Source organism: Pseudophryne corroboree, chromosome 8 (assembly GCF_028390025.1).
Source record: "Pseudophryne corroboree isolate aPseCor3 chromosome 8, aPseCor3.hap2, whole genome shotgun sequence".
Lineage (NCBI taxonomy): Eukaryota > Metazoa > Chordata > Amphibia > Anura > Myobatrachidae > Pseudophryne > Pseudophryne corroboree.
Genome location: NC_086451.1, coordinates 125,333,510 through 125,350,059, shown reverse-complemented (window position 1 = coordinate 125,350,059; position 16,550 = coordinate 125,333,510).

The following is a 16,550-nucleotide window of genomic DNA, read 5'->3' as shown; positions in this document are numbered from 1 at the left end:
TTCACTTCTTCTAGTGCTGATTCGACCAATGATTTTGGATATCCCCTATTCCTAAATGCTTCCAACATTTCCTTAGCTTGTGTATTGAAGGAGGTGAGGTCCGAACAATTTCTACGGAGTCTTAAGAATTGACTCTTTGGGATGCTCTTCTTCCACGGCATATAATGACTGCTTTTAAAATGTAAATAAGCATCAGTCCCCACCTCCTTCACATAATTTTTTGTATTAATTTTTCCGTCTCTGACCTCCAGGGAGACATCCAAAAAATCAATTTTGTGAGGGTGAAAAGTGTACGTGAACCTTAAATTAAATGTGTTGGAATTCAATTGGGTAACAAATTGTGAAACTGAACTAATATCACTATCCCAAATGATAAATAGATCATCTATATATCGGCCATAGAGGACCAGATTCGCGCCAAATCCGCCCCCCCACACGAGTCGGTCCTCCACCTCACCCATGTAGAGGTTGGCGTAACTCGGCGCGAATCTGGTCCCCATGGCCGTACCCATCACCTGTAAATATATCGTGTCTAAAAAAGAAAAATAATTGTGTCCTAATATAAATCGTATGGAGTCCAAGATAAATTGTTGGTGTGACTCAGTGAGATCATTGTCCTCCTTAAGTTTTTTAGCTATTACACTGATTCCTAAATCGTGCGGAATATTGGAATATAGACTTTGGACATCAAGTGTGAGAAATCCGTATGAATCTCTCCACTTGATGTCTTTAACTAAATTTAAAAAATGTGTCGTGTCTTTAATGTGTGATTTAAGTGAAAACACACGTGGTTGTAAATAAATATCAACATAATGTGACAAATTAGAGGTGAGGGAGCCCACACCCGAAATAATAGGTCGCCCCGGGGGTGCTTGTAGGGACTTGTGTATCTTGGGGAGGTGATAATAAGTGGACACCATGGGGTGTTGATTATATAAAAAATTAAACTAAGGTCTTAGCAAATAGGGTCAAGTTCGGGCCCACGTTTCAGAGTATTTGTTCTCACCTTTTCTCACTTTTATCATTCCCTGTTTCTTGAGATAAATACATGAATACTCAAAGAGTCATAAATGATAAGGTCCATGATCAGAGAGGTGCAGGTATTCTACATAGAGATATAAGCCAATAGAGGGTATAATCTAAAAAGCTCCACCCCCTCTGTTTTACCCATCTTCTTTACCTAATTTTTAACTTATTCTCCACTTATTTTTTAGAGATTTCTACGCTAGGGGGGTAGCACATGTAATTAATACATTAGGTGGGTCAGATTAGGTCACCAATGTGCAGGCTAATTGCTGCTATAAAAATGTTTAAAAATTGTTTTAAAATTTTTTTCAAACTCTTAGAGCAAAAAAATATTTTTTTATGATTATCACTATGTCTAAACATGCTATATGAGCACATGTAATGTTTGGCTATTCTGTTTTTAACATTATATTAATTCTCACAGAATGTACTTGGCACTGTAATGTGGGGCCGATGTGTCTTACTCTTAATTTTGATTGTGTTTTGTGTTTAGCACTGTGGGGACGTTAACTGAATCCGTTCGTCCGTATGCGGCTTGTTGCCATGGTTACCGGCGCCGGACAAGTGACGCGACTTCCGGTGCGTCCGAGGCAGCCGCGTCCGGAAGCGCTCGCTGGGAGAAGGCGGCCGTGGATACCCGGTACACACCGTGACGGACGGGGAGGGGTAAGTCCTCTGTAGGTATTTAAATTGTTTCACTGTTCACTTACACTTTGTCTGAAGAAGGGGTAGCATCCCCGAAACGTCACATTAAAGCAGGCCCCAAGGGGCTTTTTTCACGTTTACCTGTGGTTATCAGTCTCTGAGTGCCGCCTATACCATTCTGGATTTCTATATATAAATATATATATATATATTCAGTCAATTGCATTCGGCACTCACGATCTTATCATTCAACTCGCCCAATATATATAAATGGCATGCTTTACATTACAAATTAATTGGAAAAAGTCTATTTTTAACAATAAATATTTAGAATGGCACCTATATCTCTTTTCATAGGGCTCAAGGTTTAGCATTATAGAGTTTATTCCTATACTGTTGATATTAATTGCATATTTGTATTCCTATATACTGATTATTACATTTCTAGATGTATGTAGGGGAACTTTTCTAAGAACCAACCATGATAACTGGTGCCGTGGTGGTGCAGGACTGGTGTAAATATTATGCTGAAATACTTAGACAGTTGGCAGACTCCAACGTGTATTTGAAATGTAGAGGTATTCCATTGTTGCATATAAAAAACTGGTTGATATTACTACCAACCAGGCTTTGGTGTGTGGATGGTTGGACCAAAAAATAGCAAGTTACTTGACTGTTGATAATCCAGTGTGTCCAATCATCTACACACTACCTAAAATACACAAATCCATGATCGACCCTCCCGGTCAGCCGATTATATCAGCAATGGGTTCTGTTTTACAACCATTAGCAATCTTTATTGACTCATTTCTTCAACCGTTGGTGACTATGATACCTAGCTATATTAGAGATACTTAGGATCTCCTTGATAATATTGGTTCTCTTGGTGTAATACCTGATGATGCCTGGTCGGTTACTATGGACATCCAGTCCTTGTATACAGTTATTCTGCATGCAGAGGGCCTATTGCCCATGCGTGAGGCATTGATTGTGGGTACACATGAGGGTCCACCTTCTGAATTTCTATTTGAACTTGCGGGTGTGGTACTGAGACAGAACCATTTTTCCTATGGCAAGGACAATATCATGCCAAGGTTTGGGTCTAAGTGTCTATTTTTTGGTCGATACATTGATGACATTTTTGTTATTTGGCTAGGGACCGACACAGAGTTCTATGGGATGATTGATTACCTTCACAGTCTAGACAGCCCTATCCGTTTTACATACCATATCGATCGTGACAAAGTAAATTTTTTAAACGTGTCACTTTATCGACATAATGGAAGACTTGCCTCGACCCTCTTTAGAAAAGAGACTGATATAAACACGCTTTTACATGCCTCCAGTCACCACCCTGTGCATTTAAAAGAGAGTCTACCCATTTTGCAGTTTAAGCGTGTGTTGCGCAACAACACTACAGAGGAAGACACAGAGACACAGATTAAGGCGATGGCGGACAGGTTTCAAGAACGTGGCTATACGACACAAACCATCGAAAGATGTCTTAGAAAAGCAAGGTACAGGCACTCCCACAATGATAGCAGTCGCCAAGATAAGAGGGTTGCTAACAGAATAATTTTTACGTCTACATATGATGTTGCTTCATCACATTCTGAAAAAGTGCTATGTAAGCACTGGCTGATCATAGCCACCGATCCAGTCTTTAAGGGGTTAAGCCAGCAGCCACCGCTCTGTGCCTATAGACGTGGAAAAAATCTGTGACAAATGCTAATGCGTCCGACTTTGCAACCGTCAGCAACCAGTAACATCTGGCTACAAGATACCAAGAAAGGTTGCTATCGGTGCCCCAATTGCACCACATGCAGATCATTGATGGTTGGTCCAAGCTTTGCACATCCACACAGTGGTCAACAAATTAAGATACGCCATCGGTTGCATTGCACTATGGATCATGTAATTTACATCATTGTTTGTCCCTGCGGTTACTACTATGTTGGTATGACAACAAGAAACTTTCGTGATAGGATGGCCAATCACCGTACATCAATTCGAGCTGCACTGGTTTCAAAAGTGTCGGATAAACCAGTAGCTCAACATTTTGCATCAAGAGGACACTCGATATCAAGCATGAAGTGTATGTTGATTGACCATGTACAAAAACCTTCACGTGGGGGTGACTGGGAAAGGCTATTGAGGCAACAAGAGGTCAAATGGATTTACGAGTTGGAAACTTTGGCACCACGGGGGCTAAATGAGGCGAATCCGTTTAACATTTTTCTCGGTTAGGGCTGTGACTAGACATTTTTATGCTTTTTTATTATCATTAATTCTGTATGATCATTACCATTCTTTTTTCTTTTTTCTTCTGGTTTTTTAATTTGTGTTGTCTTATATGTTGGTGATCTCCTTGGGTCACCTTGTGGCAGAGGCTACACCACACACTCTATATAGATTCCATTATGTCCTGGGATATATGTATCCATGCATCTCTCGATTTTTAGCATTTTTGATGTGTACATTCTCCCTTTTTTGGATAGTCCATATTTATTATTGAGTAATTTGCTATATTCAGGGGATTGTATATTTGCTGCTTATGTGTTATTAGGTAGTTATCAGTACTTGTTGTTTGCACTATAGGGATATATGGTTATTGCAGTGGATATGTGGTTGCGTCCATAATGGATAATAAGCAAGCGTACGTTGCTTCCGCTGTAATGAAGTTTTTTAAGATCATGTGTATTACATTTTTTACCCAGGACTATATGGAATTTATACCCATCACGTTTTTTGGTATTTGATTCCCTATGCCCCATATGTACCTATTATGAAATAAACATTTATATAGCTATGGTGGTTTCCATGTATATAAAAACTTAGTTAGTAGCCTTTTTTGGCTGCTGCGGTTGCTTAGCGACGGCTTATGGCTGTTGTGTTCCATTTCTGGTCATGTGGTGGCGTTCCGCTGGTTGTGGAACGCACACCACTTTGATCTGCATAGCTAGTGTGGTTTCCTAGCGACGGATAGCAGCCGTCCTACACAACTTACTCCTTTCGGTCCCATGGGTGCGCTCCAGAGGCTGTGGAACGCATGCCACTTCCGGCTTCGCGGCAAATAGCAGCAATTAGTATTTTTTAGCAGTCTGTCCACATCTTATAACGTCCATACGTTTGAAATGTACAGTGGGCAATGGTACAGCTGATGGGGTTCATCTGTATTACAATTTTGATATTGCATTATAGGTGTTTTTGCTATTTCCTGTCAGTTAATTGATGGGAGGGGTTTGTGGTGTGCCTCTGCTCTAAAGGTGTTCCAGGGTTTAGTGTTTGTTAGGGGCTGCTGGGTGTTAACCTGATGTGATTTTGTCTGTCTTGACAAAGGCTCAGATGGAGCCGAAACGTCGACATCTTTTGCTGACATGCTGTCGTTCATCTCTATGTGAGATACACCTGTGAGGTATAATAAATTCACTATCATCAAGGAAGTGGTGAGTGCCTGTACTCTTCTTGGATAGATAGATATATATATATATATATATATATATATTCAGTCAATTGCATTCAGCACTCACGATCTTATCATTCAACTCACCCAATATATATAAATGGCATGCTTTACATTACAAATTAATTGGAAAAAGTCTATTTTTAACAATAAATATTTAGAATGGCACCTATATCTCTTTTCATAGGGCTCAAGGTTTAGCATTATAGAGTTTGTTCCTATACTGTTGATATTAATCGCATATTTGTATTCCTATATACTGATTATTACATTTCTAGATGTATGTAGGGGAACTTTTCTAAGAACCAACCATGATAACTGTGTACTTCCTCACTGGTTTTGATCAATTAAGTTCTAATTTAATTGTAATATACCTAACTGTAATGCTACGCTACTATACTTTACATTTTAAATTCTGAGCTCCTGTGTCATAGGCAGCTCCCCCTTTCCCTACATAACTTTGAAATGGGTAAATTATGCTGACCTCTCAGTAAACTCCTCTACATCAAATGTAATTCATTCACCATCCCAGCAGCAGGGCTGTAATTTCATTTTGCTGTTTAAGTCTCTGTTTTACCCTTCGGCCCTTGAGAACCATGAGATTTTATATATTATCTACATCTGTAATAACTTCACGGTTTAACTAATTTTGAAAAAGGGCATTAAAATAGAGGTTTTTAATTTAAATAAATAAATAAATAAAATCCAGGAACTTGCTACCTCCAATTGCTTCCTTAAGCTTTGGGAACCATAACCGTGTCCCATCTCATAAAGCAGTAAAACAGTTCATTGCCATCTGTCTAAAAAGAGCAATAGCCATCAATTAATCATCTCCTTCTTTACCTAAAACAAACTATCCAACTTCTCCAAAACCATTGTCTAGACTCTAGATGTTTTAGTTAATGCCTCAGGATGTGTGTGTGTGTGTGTGTGTGTGTGTGTGTGTGTGTGTGTGTGCGTGTGCGTGTGAGAAACATTTTATTATATTAACAGAAAGTAAATAGGGCTAGTAAGCCCTCCAGTTATTGACATCTGTTTGGAAAATGCATATGATAATGAATTTCTGAATATTTTGTTCTCATTTTTTACTAAAAAGCTTTATATACATTGGGTGTAATTTTAAGGTCATAATAGTTCATCCTCTGTTCATATGGTTGGTAAAAGTATCCACTGAATGAGAGAGCTTCCCAAATAAACATATATATATATATATATATATATATATATATATACACACACACACACACACACACACACACACACACACACACACACACACGTGTGTGTTCAGTATGTGTGTGTTTAAAGTATGTGTGTGTACTACAGCACACACAAGTTTTTGTCTTTATTCCCCTTTTTCTTAATTTAGAATGTTAAATCTGTCCAATAGAAATGATACAATTTAACATATTTGTATTTTGTTCCATAAAATACAGTAAAATTATCTTAAGGCACAGGTTCTCAAACCTGGTCCTCAGGTTTCAAAACAATTCATGTTTTCCAGGTCTTCTCACAGACTCACAAGTAAAAGAATTATCTCTACTTGTTGATCTTTTAAAATGTTTCAGTGAGTAATGAATATACCTGTGCACCAGTGAAGTAAAGTGAGGTCTTGGGGGGGGGGGGGGGGGGGGGGGTGGAACTGGCTAGTATCAGAGCAAGCTTTACAAACATAAAAATTATAGGAATACTACAACTACAACTATGAGGATAAAAATTATTAGAATAACACAAAGATGATTGCATTATATAGAATAATATATTTATGATATTATAATTTATAAAAAAATCTTCTTTGTATTATTCTAATCATTTTTTATTCAAAACCATGTAGTATACTGGAGTATTACACACAGGAAAAAAAAAATGAAAACATTACCATTCAAAATTTAAATATATATTACAATTAAATATCATATAAGTGGTTGTTAGCATAAATGTGTTATAGAGTATCAGTTATGTGAAAGTAGCTACTCAGTGTCAGGAGTTTACAAAAAAAGTCACATAAAAAGTAAATATAAGTGTTAAGTGGTGATGCCCTGAAGTGGCCCAGCGAGAATAGCTCAGGGGTTCCCACACCCCAATGCTCACCTCAGAATTGCACTATATAAATATAAAGATGACTTACTGTTGATTATGCCTAATTCATTGTGAAATCAAATATCAGTTCCCTGCTTAAAAGCAATTACAGGAAGGTGGGGAGAGGTGCCAATCAAGGCTGAAGTAATCTCAAACTTCAAGTGTACATTTGTACACTAATATGGAATACATAGGGGTAGGGGCTCTAGACTTCACACCCTAGCTGCTTGTAATGAGAGATGCTGCAGTACCTTGGTGAGATTTATAGCACTAAACATCAAAAGGGATACTCTTGCACTATGCAAACATTACTACTAAAAATTGAAATATATATTACAATTAAATAGCATATAAAAGGTTGTTAGCATACATTTGGCCAAAGATAAAGGCCTGCCCACCAACATCCAGGACACCTGTTTGTAGGGAAAGTCCCTAAAGAGGCATTTTAATGGAAAAAGTTGCACATAAAGATACCCGGTGCTACTGAGTCACGCCACTGCATGGTGTGACTAGAAGGGCTGTTTAACGTGCAGGGAGGCAAGATGTAAGTGGACACATCTGTAAATCCCACACAACTTACTCCTTCCGGTCACGTGGGTGCGCTCCAGAGGCTGTGGAATGCATGCCACTTCCCACTTCGCGGCAAATAGCAGCAATTAGTATTTTTTAGCAGTTTGTCCACATCTTATAACGTCCATACGTTTGAAATGTACAGTGGGCAATGGTACAGCTGATGGGGTTCATCTGTATTACAATTTTGATATTGCATTATAGGTGTTTTTGCTATTTCCTGTCAGTTAATTGATGGGAGGGGTTTGTGGTGTGCCTCTGCTATAAAGGTGTTCCAGGGTTTAGTGTTTGTTAGGGGCTGCTGGGTGTTAACCTGATGTGATTTTGTCTGTTTTGACAAAGGCTCAGATGGAGCCGTAACGTCGACATCTTTTGCTGAAATGCTGTCGTTCATCTCTATGTGAGATACACCTGTGAGGTATAATAAATTCACTATCATCAAGGAAGTGGTGAGTGCCTGTACTCTTCTTGGATATATATATATATATATATATATATATATATATATATTGGGCAAAGAACGGTGTACAGGTGCGTTGGTTAGTCTTAATAATGGTTTGCAGTCCACAGGTACTTCCACACCTTGGCTGTTAACACTGATGAACCACCACCGCTGCACTTCTCCAAAGCACTCAGGACTCCTTGAGCAAATTTCTGGAAAAAAGGATTCAGGAGAATGCGCCCATAGTGTAAATCTGATTTATTTTTAAAACATATCAGTAAAACCAAATCACAGGTATAGATGTAATAATACCTTTTTAGACCCACACTTTGGGCCAGTTTATACGTATAAGAAAATCCACAAGGCTCATGCACCAACCGCCGTGTCCAGAAGCCGGGACCGTGCACCGCGCTACGTTCAGAAGCCCGTCCGGCCACCCGCAGCGATCACAGGGAGATGCAGAACCGAGTAAGTAAGACGTCTAGCAAGCTCCGCCCCAATGCGTTTCGTAAGCACTTCGTCAGAAGGCTGGCTTGCAGACGTCATCCAGACATTAATATACTACTCCACAAATTGTCACCAGCTGTTTGTAATAATTAGCGGCGGATGAACAACCCTCAGTCCACCAGCAGTATATACAAGTTTTGAACTCAGACATAATTTGTGACAGATGGATTAAAAATGTTGCTATTAAATACATGCACACATAAATTGGTTTTGATTACACAAAGTTTAAAAACAATGCATATAAGATTTATGAGCAGTACACACATATATATATCTCTATCCTTAACTGTTCCAATATTACTTAACAAACAAAATTAAACACATCATAAACATAATCATGGATCACATAAATGCCTTATTGCGAGTCAATACAACCGCACTATAGTCAGGTTTTAGACTTAAACATAATTTATAACAAATGATTTAAAATGTTAGTAATAGATTCCATACACACATAGATTAGTTATAGTTGCACGAGATTTAAAACAATACATATAAGATTTTCAACCCACACACGTGTCTATATCCTATTCAAATGCTACTTAAAGTGCATGATAAAATACATCATAGGAATAATCACATGTGTGCCTTAATGCGAGTCATCATACTTATAACAAGCAAAAACGGAAGACATTATCCTCTTTATAGAAAACTATTTTTTCGGAAATGACTAGTTCTTAAGAATAGTAATTTCGATACCCACTCCATATATCGAGCAGGGAGACTTTTAACTGAACAGCCTGTTCACAAACCACATCAAGTGCTAGACCAAGTGAAGATATTATAGAAATTGTTAGGGTCTCCTGCTCTGTGCTGTCATGGCAACCGGGAGACAAGTGCTAGCGGAGTAACCTGAGCGTAGCTGATACTCCGGTTTGGGTCTTTTGCTGTGCAGTGGTTACAGGCTCTGTGCACGGCAGGGGATCCGGTGCTGGTTTTTGTGCTCACAGTCTGTGAGGTCTGAGTGGGGCGTGGACAGCACCTGCTATATAAACCCTCTTCTCAGGTTAGGCAGATGCTGCTGAATCTTTGTTGGTTAGTCAGTTCCTGAAAGCTAGCTAGTACTGTGTAAACTTTGTATTTGGTTGTTGCTTACTGCAAATAGGCCTTGGGATTTGGTATTACACTCTGCCAATCCAGACCTAGCAGTAAGACTAGAGTCAGTCGTTTAACCTGCTGGGGTTCTTTTGCTACTCTGTGAACCTAGCAAGTTTGCGGCTGTATTCTCAGACTTGCCTGCCAAAATCCTTTCTCACTGTGCAAGGTGTTCAGGTGTCAGTTTAGTGGCAGTAATCTGAACCAGTGCACTGCAAGTGAGGACTAGGATTGTGGAGACTCTCCTTGTGTCTATTATTCCATCTCTGACCAAGGAGTTTACTGCCACACCCGTTGGTAACCCTTTAGGGTTTTGCTGTTGCCCATAGCAACAACATTTCGGGTTCTCTACGTATTAAATCACTACATCTTGCTTCTTTCCATCTGAGCATTCCTAATATTAGGGAGACACCCAGTTTCTTAGCCTTTGGGCTTCTCTGTTCACTTTGTGGTTATTTTGTTACCCTATCACCTTCTGTGTATGTAATGTCATATTCCCCAGTCTGTCTGTGAGTTCATTTGTTTTGCATCCCTCACCGTTCAGACACCAGTACATTCCTGCTGGCACTGGTGTGCATAAGAGAAATATACATATATGTATATCAACAGTCAAATCTGAATCTATATGGAATCATCCAAGCGAGAAATTCCCCGGTAAATGGATAAATACTGTATCCTCATTTAACGGTCACTGTAGCACAAAGCAAGGTTAATTCATATAGCATATTTGGGTGTATAATGCACACCCACCAACTAACTTAATACAAAGAAAAAAATATATGATAAACCGCAAAAGGTACAAGGGAGGTAAGAGCACGGCTAAACCAAAATGATGACAGAAATATATTACCGATCCCTAATGAAAGGAGTAATTTCATAGTTCTCGTTTAAACCATGTGGGATCAGCGTATTCAATGTTAGAATCCAGAAGGTCTCCCTTCTGAGCAGTTGTTCATCTCTATTGCCACCATCTTTACTTGCTGCTATATGTTCAATGCCCGCAAATTTTAAGGTGGAAGGGTCAGCATTGTGTCGCTCTGAGAAGTGTTGCGGCACACTATGGTTCATCACACGATTTTTTATATTTCTCGTGTGCTCCAAAATTCTAATTTTTAATACACGTTTAGTTTTTCCTACGTACACGAGTCCACAAAGTCCCTAAAGAGGCATTTTAATGGAAAAAGTTGCACATAAAGATACCCGGTGCTGCTGAGTCACGCCACTGCATGGTGTGACTAGAAGGGCTGTTTAACGTGTAGGGAGGCAAGATGTAAGTGGACACATCTGTAAATCTCAGCAAGGTAGCTCCTCTCATTATAAGCAGCTAGGGTGTGCAGTCTAGAGCCCCTCCCCCTATGCATACTGGAGTATGACAGGTGTTCTGTATCCCCAGTTGACCTTGACTACACATTCCTGCTGTGCACATACTATGTGACTTTGAAAACATGAACTGTTTGGGTTCCCGAGGACTGAGTTTGAGAATCAATGTCTTAAACAATTTAATTCTAAATGCATTGTTAACTTATTCTTAAAAATGCTTCTTTTGCAAAAAGATTTGATAATCTCAATGGACAAGTTAAAACATAACATTTGATAGCATACATATACAGGATAATCCAGTATATAAGAAACTGCATGACAATATACTGTGGATATTGTTATAACAGTAGCGTACTTACTGTATCTTAATAACTACAAACTTAGATCCCAATTAATAGTGTTACTGCTTACTTTCTGTATGTGCACAAAGAGTACAGATTCCACCATATGGGTTCTGTATTTTGTTAATTGCTAACATTGCTGGAAAAATAAGGATTTCATCTACTGGTATGTCAACAATAACTGTCTGATTCCAGTGAAAAGCAAATCTCTACCATGTTGAGTTTATTATAGTCCTCTTGGTATTCTTGCTGAACATCAAGAATTCTTTGATTCTATTTCACTACTCTCAGTCAACCTTAGAGATTAAACTGAGCCATATTTTTCAGGGCATCCTAAAGGTCATATTAATAAATGAAGTGTCACCAAAACTAGACATTGTGCACTTAGTTCCAACATTAATATTTATAATATATAAAAAATTTGTTCAAAAGTATGTACTGCATATCAATGTGTTTTATTGCAAAAAGAAAAGAATAGTCTGCAATATACTGTTGATTTTCTGTAGGAAAACTAGTTGTTAGTATATGACTGGGTAAAAAAAATAATGATTGATCAAGATAACATAAAACTCTTTATTTTCCACATTTAATCTATAATGAAAAATGTCCTTAATTAAATAAAAATTTGTTTTTATATAACTTTGTTTAACTGAAGAGTTTGATTTATACTAAATGAGATAAATGTTCAATAATAGATCTAGTTTTCAATATATTTACGTGGGTGCTATTTTCTACAAGAATGCAATGTAATAAAGCCTAATGTTTAATCTGTCATTATGTTTAATATTTTGGCCAGTGTTGCCTTATAGGTAATTGTCCGCACTTAGTATAATATTAGGCCAATAGATGTTGTCTGAATCAAAATATAATTCATTATAAATAGGCGATGTTACCATAGTGGACAGTATACTGGATATATATAGTAAGGAATAGATATGAAATAAGTTTGAATGTATGAGGTAATGTTTAGCTGATTTAAGAGATTAGGTTTGTGTATGTGTTTATATAGATATACTGTATATTTGTGTTTTACTGCAAGATGGTAAAACAGTGTAGGGAACAGGTTTATTCTGCTCTAGTCATAAATAAGGCTAGAGAGGTCACATTAAGATCAAGAGTCATTGTAGAGAAAAGATATTAGGCCATAAATGATAATAGGTATGTGACAGAGCTCTGTTGGTCATTGGAATTCCCAGGTGTGCTTACAGTAGATCAGAATCAAGATTGCAATACCTATCGCAATTATAAAACTGGTTTGTCTATTGTCCAGTAAAGGTTAAAGCTAGGGAGCATAAATTAACTACTACGAAAAGAGATCACATCCATTGATAAAACATGGTGTAACCCACCCCAGGAAAACTTGTCAATACAACAGAACTTTGGATGAAAAGACATTCCAGATTTTACAATACTATACTTGCTTAAGGCAGTGTGGACACCACACTTTTATGACACCATGCCTCTGTGAACAGGACACGACAGCCCAGTTCAATGTTTGTTTTATTACACCTTGGAATCTGACAAACCTATAATTACCTATTCCATTGGAAACTATGAGAATATGATAGTTTGAATTGGTAAAATATGGGATAAAAAGCAGCAGACTTTTTAGTTAGGAGTTAGAGGAAGAAAGGAGGAAGGAGAAGGAGAAGGAAGGAAGTCAGTCAGGAGGAGAAGTCATGGAGAACATGCAGAAGGAATGATTCTTGGGATGGCAATCTTTAACTTGCAAGTATAAATATGATAGTAATTGAAACTGTTTGTGAAACTTATGTCATGTTGTTTTATGTTATGTAACGAAGGAAGCATAGCATAGCTTAATATAATAATTAGTATATATATCACTACTGTGTATATCTTATTCTGTACGATTTGATCTGCCTGTAAATAAAGAATCATATAAAAAGAGCGGTAATATTCAAGCTTGAACTCTCTTTAAGGAATCTTAACTTCATAATTTCATAAGTCATATATATATAAGGACTGCATATATTTATCAGCCAATTAATTTGTAAGCCTGACATAATATATTTGCAGATATATATGATAACGCATATTAATTTAAATATATCCATATATTAATAACCATATATGTTATATTAAATATTAATATTCATAAATATGATTCCATAAATCAATACCAGGAATGTACAGGCTTTCAGTATACAAATCATCGAACTAAAAGGCCCCTTTACTAATTGTGCAGTCTTATATTCTCTACAGTTTAGAAAATTCCAATGGTTGGTTTATTGAATAATAGGTTCCATTCATTTGTTCATTATTTTGGTAGACTTTTATATTTCGATAAATCATCCATTACTGCATCTGTTTTAACACTAGCAACCCCACCCCAAAAAAACAAAACAAAAATAGAAAATGTGACAGTATCTACTGTAGTGATCCCTAGGTGATATTTTAGAACACTAATGACAAGGAGAAAAAAATAGAACCCTAGAGGTGGAGATCTGCCCACCAACTCCACACGAGATGGAACAACTGCTGTAGGATTTCCTTACACTATAGTCCTGCTCAAGGCTACCCGCTTTATTCACACAGTTTTGCAGGAAATGTCAAGAACACATGTCAAGAGGCCATCTTGCTTACCCCATACTTGGCCCATTGCTAAGTTGATGGTCATAGTTTTTCAACTAACATGTTCCCTTTTGTTGGATTCTTATATTTTGCTCTTCCAATACCAAATCCAAAAACAGGGTTTAGCATTTTCATTGTTTTATTTAGATATTTATTTTAATAGCTGCATATCATCACAGGGTTAGCTAAGATCCTTTTCAAGAGACTGAATCATAATAGTCCCAACATTCCCATAGAAAGCAACTTAAACTTAAAACATATCTAATTTAATTTACTTTGGTTGGGCTCTGGTGTTACAGTGGTAGACACTATTACTGGACCACATTATAGTAAAAAGGATGATGTTTGGTCACATACTGTAAAGCAATAAAACCATTCTAGAATAAATAGGTTTTTAATGCAATATAAACACACCTTCCTGCTACTCAGTAAAAGGAGATACTGTGCTGTGTATACCAGAAACAGGCTACTAACAGTACATTTTGTAAATTATACATTGTTTCTTAAGGTGAAAATGTGATATACCGTAAACTACAGTATATTAGGTGCAGGGACTAAAGCTTGATACACACCATACAATTGTTGGACAAATTTTCCAATAATCGGGTTCTTGGCCAATAAAATCATGTCCACAAACAAGCTCCATCAATTATCTGACTGGACAGCCAAGACAGAAGATCTTGGCCTCAATCTCCCGATATCATGCAGTCTACGGACATTCTTAAAAATCTGACCATACTTCCCACGTTTTACCATGACTATGTCATCCTCCTGTCATCTTTTGATTTCCCAAAACATCTCACTGAAAGCCGGGACAGCCAAAAAAATTGGAAAATATTTTCATATTGTTTTCAAACTGATATGGAATCCACTCTAAGGTTTAAAAATGTGCAATATATATATACATATTAGTGATGTGCACCAGACATTTTTCGGGGTTTTGTATTTTGGTTTTGGATTCGGTTCCGTGGCCGTGTTTTGGATTCGGACGCGTTTTGGCTAAACCTCCCTTAAAAAATTTTGTCGGATTCGGGTGTGTTTTGGATTCGGGTGTTTTTTTTCTAAAACCCCTCAAAAACAGCTTAAATCATAGAATTTGGGGGTAATTTTGATTTCATATTATTATTAACCTCAATAACCATAATTTCCGCTCATTTCCAGTCTATTCTGAACACCACACAATATTAATTTTAGTCCTAAAATTTGCACCAAGGTCGCTGGATGACTAAGCTAAGTGACCCAAGTGGCCAGCATAAACACCTGGCCCACCTAGAAGTGGCACTGCAGTGTCAGACAGGATGGCACTTAAAAAAATTGGCCCCAAACAGCACATGATGCAAAGAAAAGAGAAAAAGAGGTGCACTGTGGTCGCTGGATGGCTAAGCTAAGCGACACAAACACCTCAATATCACAGGAATTATTTGTTCTAATCAATGGTATTATTGGTCCAAATCACTGGAAGAAAAATAAGATTTTACTTACCGGTAAATCTATTTCTCGTAGTCCGTAGAGGATGCTGGGGACTCCGTAAGGACCATGGGGATAGACGGGCTCCGCAGGAGACATGGGCACCCCAAGAAAGAATTTAGTTCCTGGTGTGCACTGGCTCCTCCCTCTATGTCCCTCCTCCAGACCTCAGTTAGAGAAACTGTGCCCAGAGGAGATGGACAGTACAAGCAAAGGATTTTGTTAATCCAAGGGCAAGATTCATACCAGCCACACCAATCACACCGTATAACTTGTGATAACTACCCAGTTAACAGTATGAAAACAACATATCATTAGTGCAAGACCGATGCAACTATAATGTAACCCTTATTGAAGCAATAACTATATACAAGTATTGCAGAAGAAGTCCGCACTTGGGACGGGCACCCAGCATCCTCTACGGACTACGAGAAATAGATTTACTGGTAAGTAAAATCTTATTTTCTCTAACGTCCTAGAGGATGCTGGGGACTCCATAAGCACCATGGGGATTATACCAAAGCTCCCAAATGGGCGGGAGAGTGCGGATGACTCTGCAGCACCGATTGAGCAAACATGAGGTCCTCCTCAGCCAGGGTATCAAACCTATAGAATTTAGCAAAAGTGTTTGAACCCGACCAAGTAGCAGCTCGACACAGCTGTAGTGCCGAGACCCCCCGGGCAGCCGCCCAAGAAGAGCCCACCTTCCTAGTGGAATGGGCCTTGACCGATTTTGGTAATGGCAATCCAGCCGTAGAATGCGCTTGCTGAATCGTGTTACAAATCCAGCGAGCAATAGTTTGCTTTGAAGCAGGGGCACCAATCTTGTTGGATGCATACAGGACAAACAGCGCTTAAGTTTTCCTGACTCTAGCCGTTCTGGCCACGTAAATTTTCAAAGCCCTGACCACATCAAGTAACTCGGAATCCTCCAAGTCACGTGTAGCCACAGGCACCACAATAGGTTGGTTCATAGGAAAAGATGATACCACTTTCGTCAGAA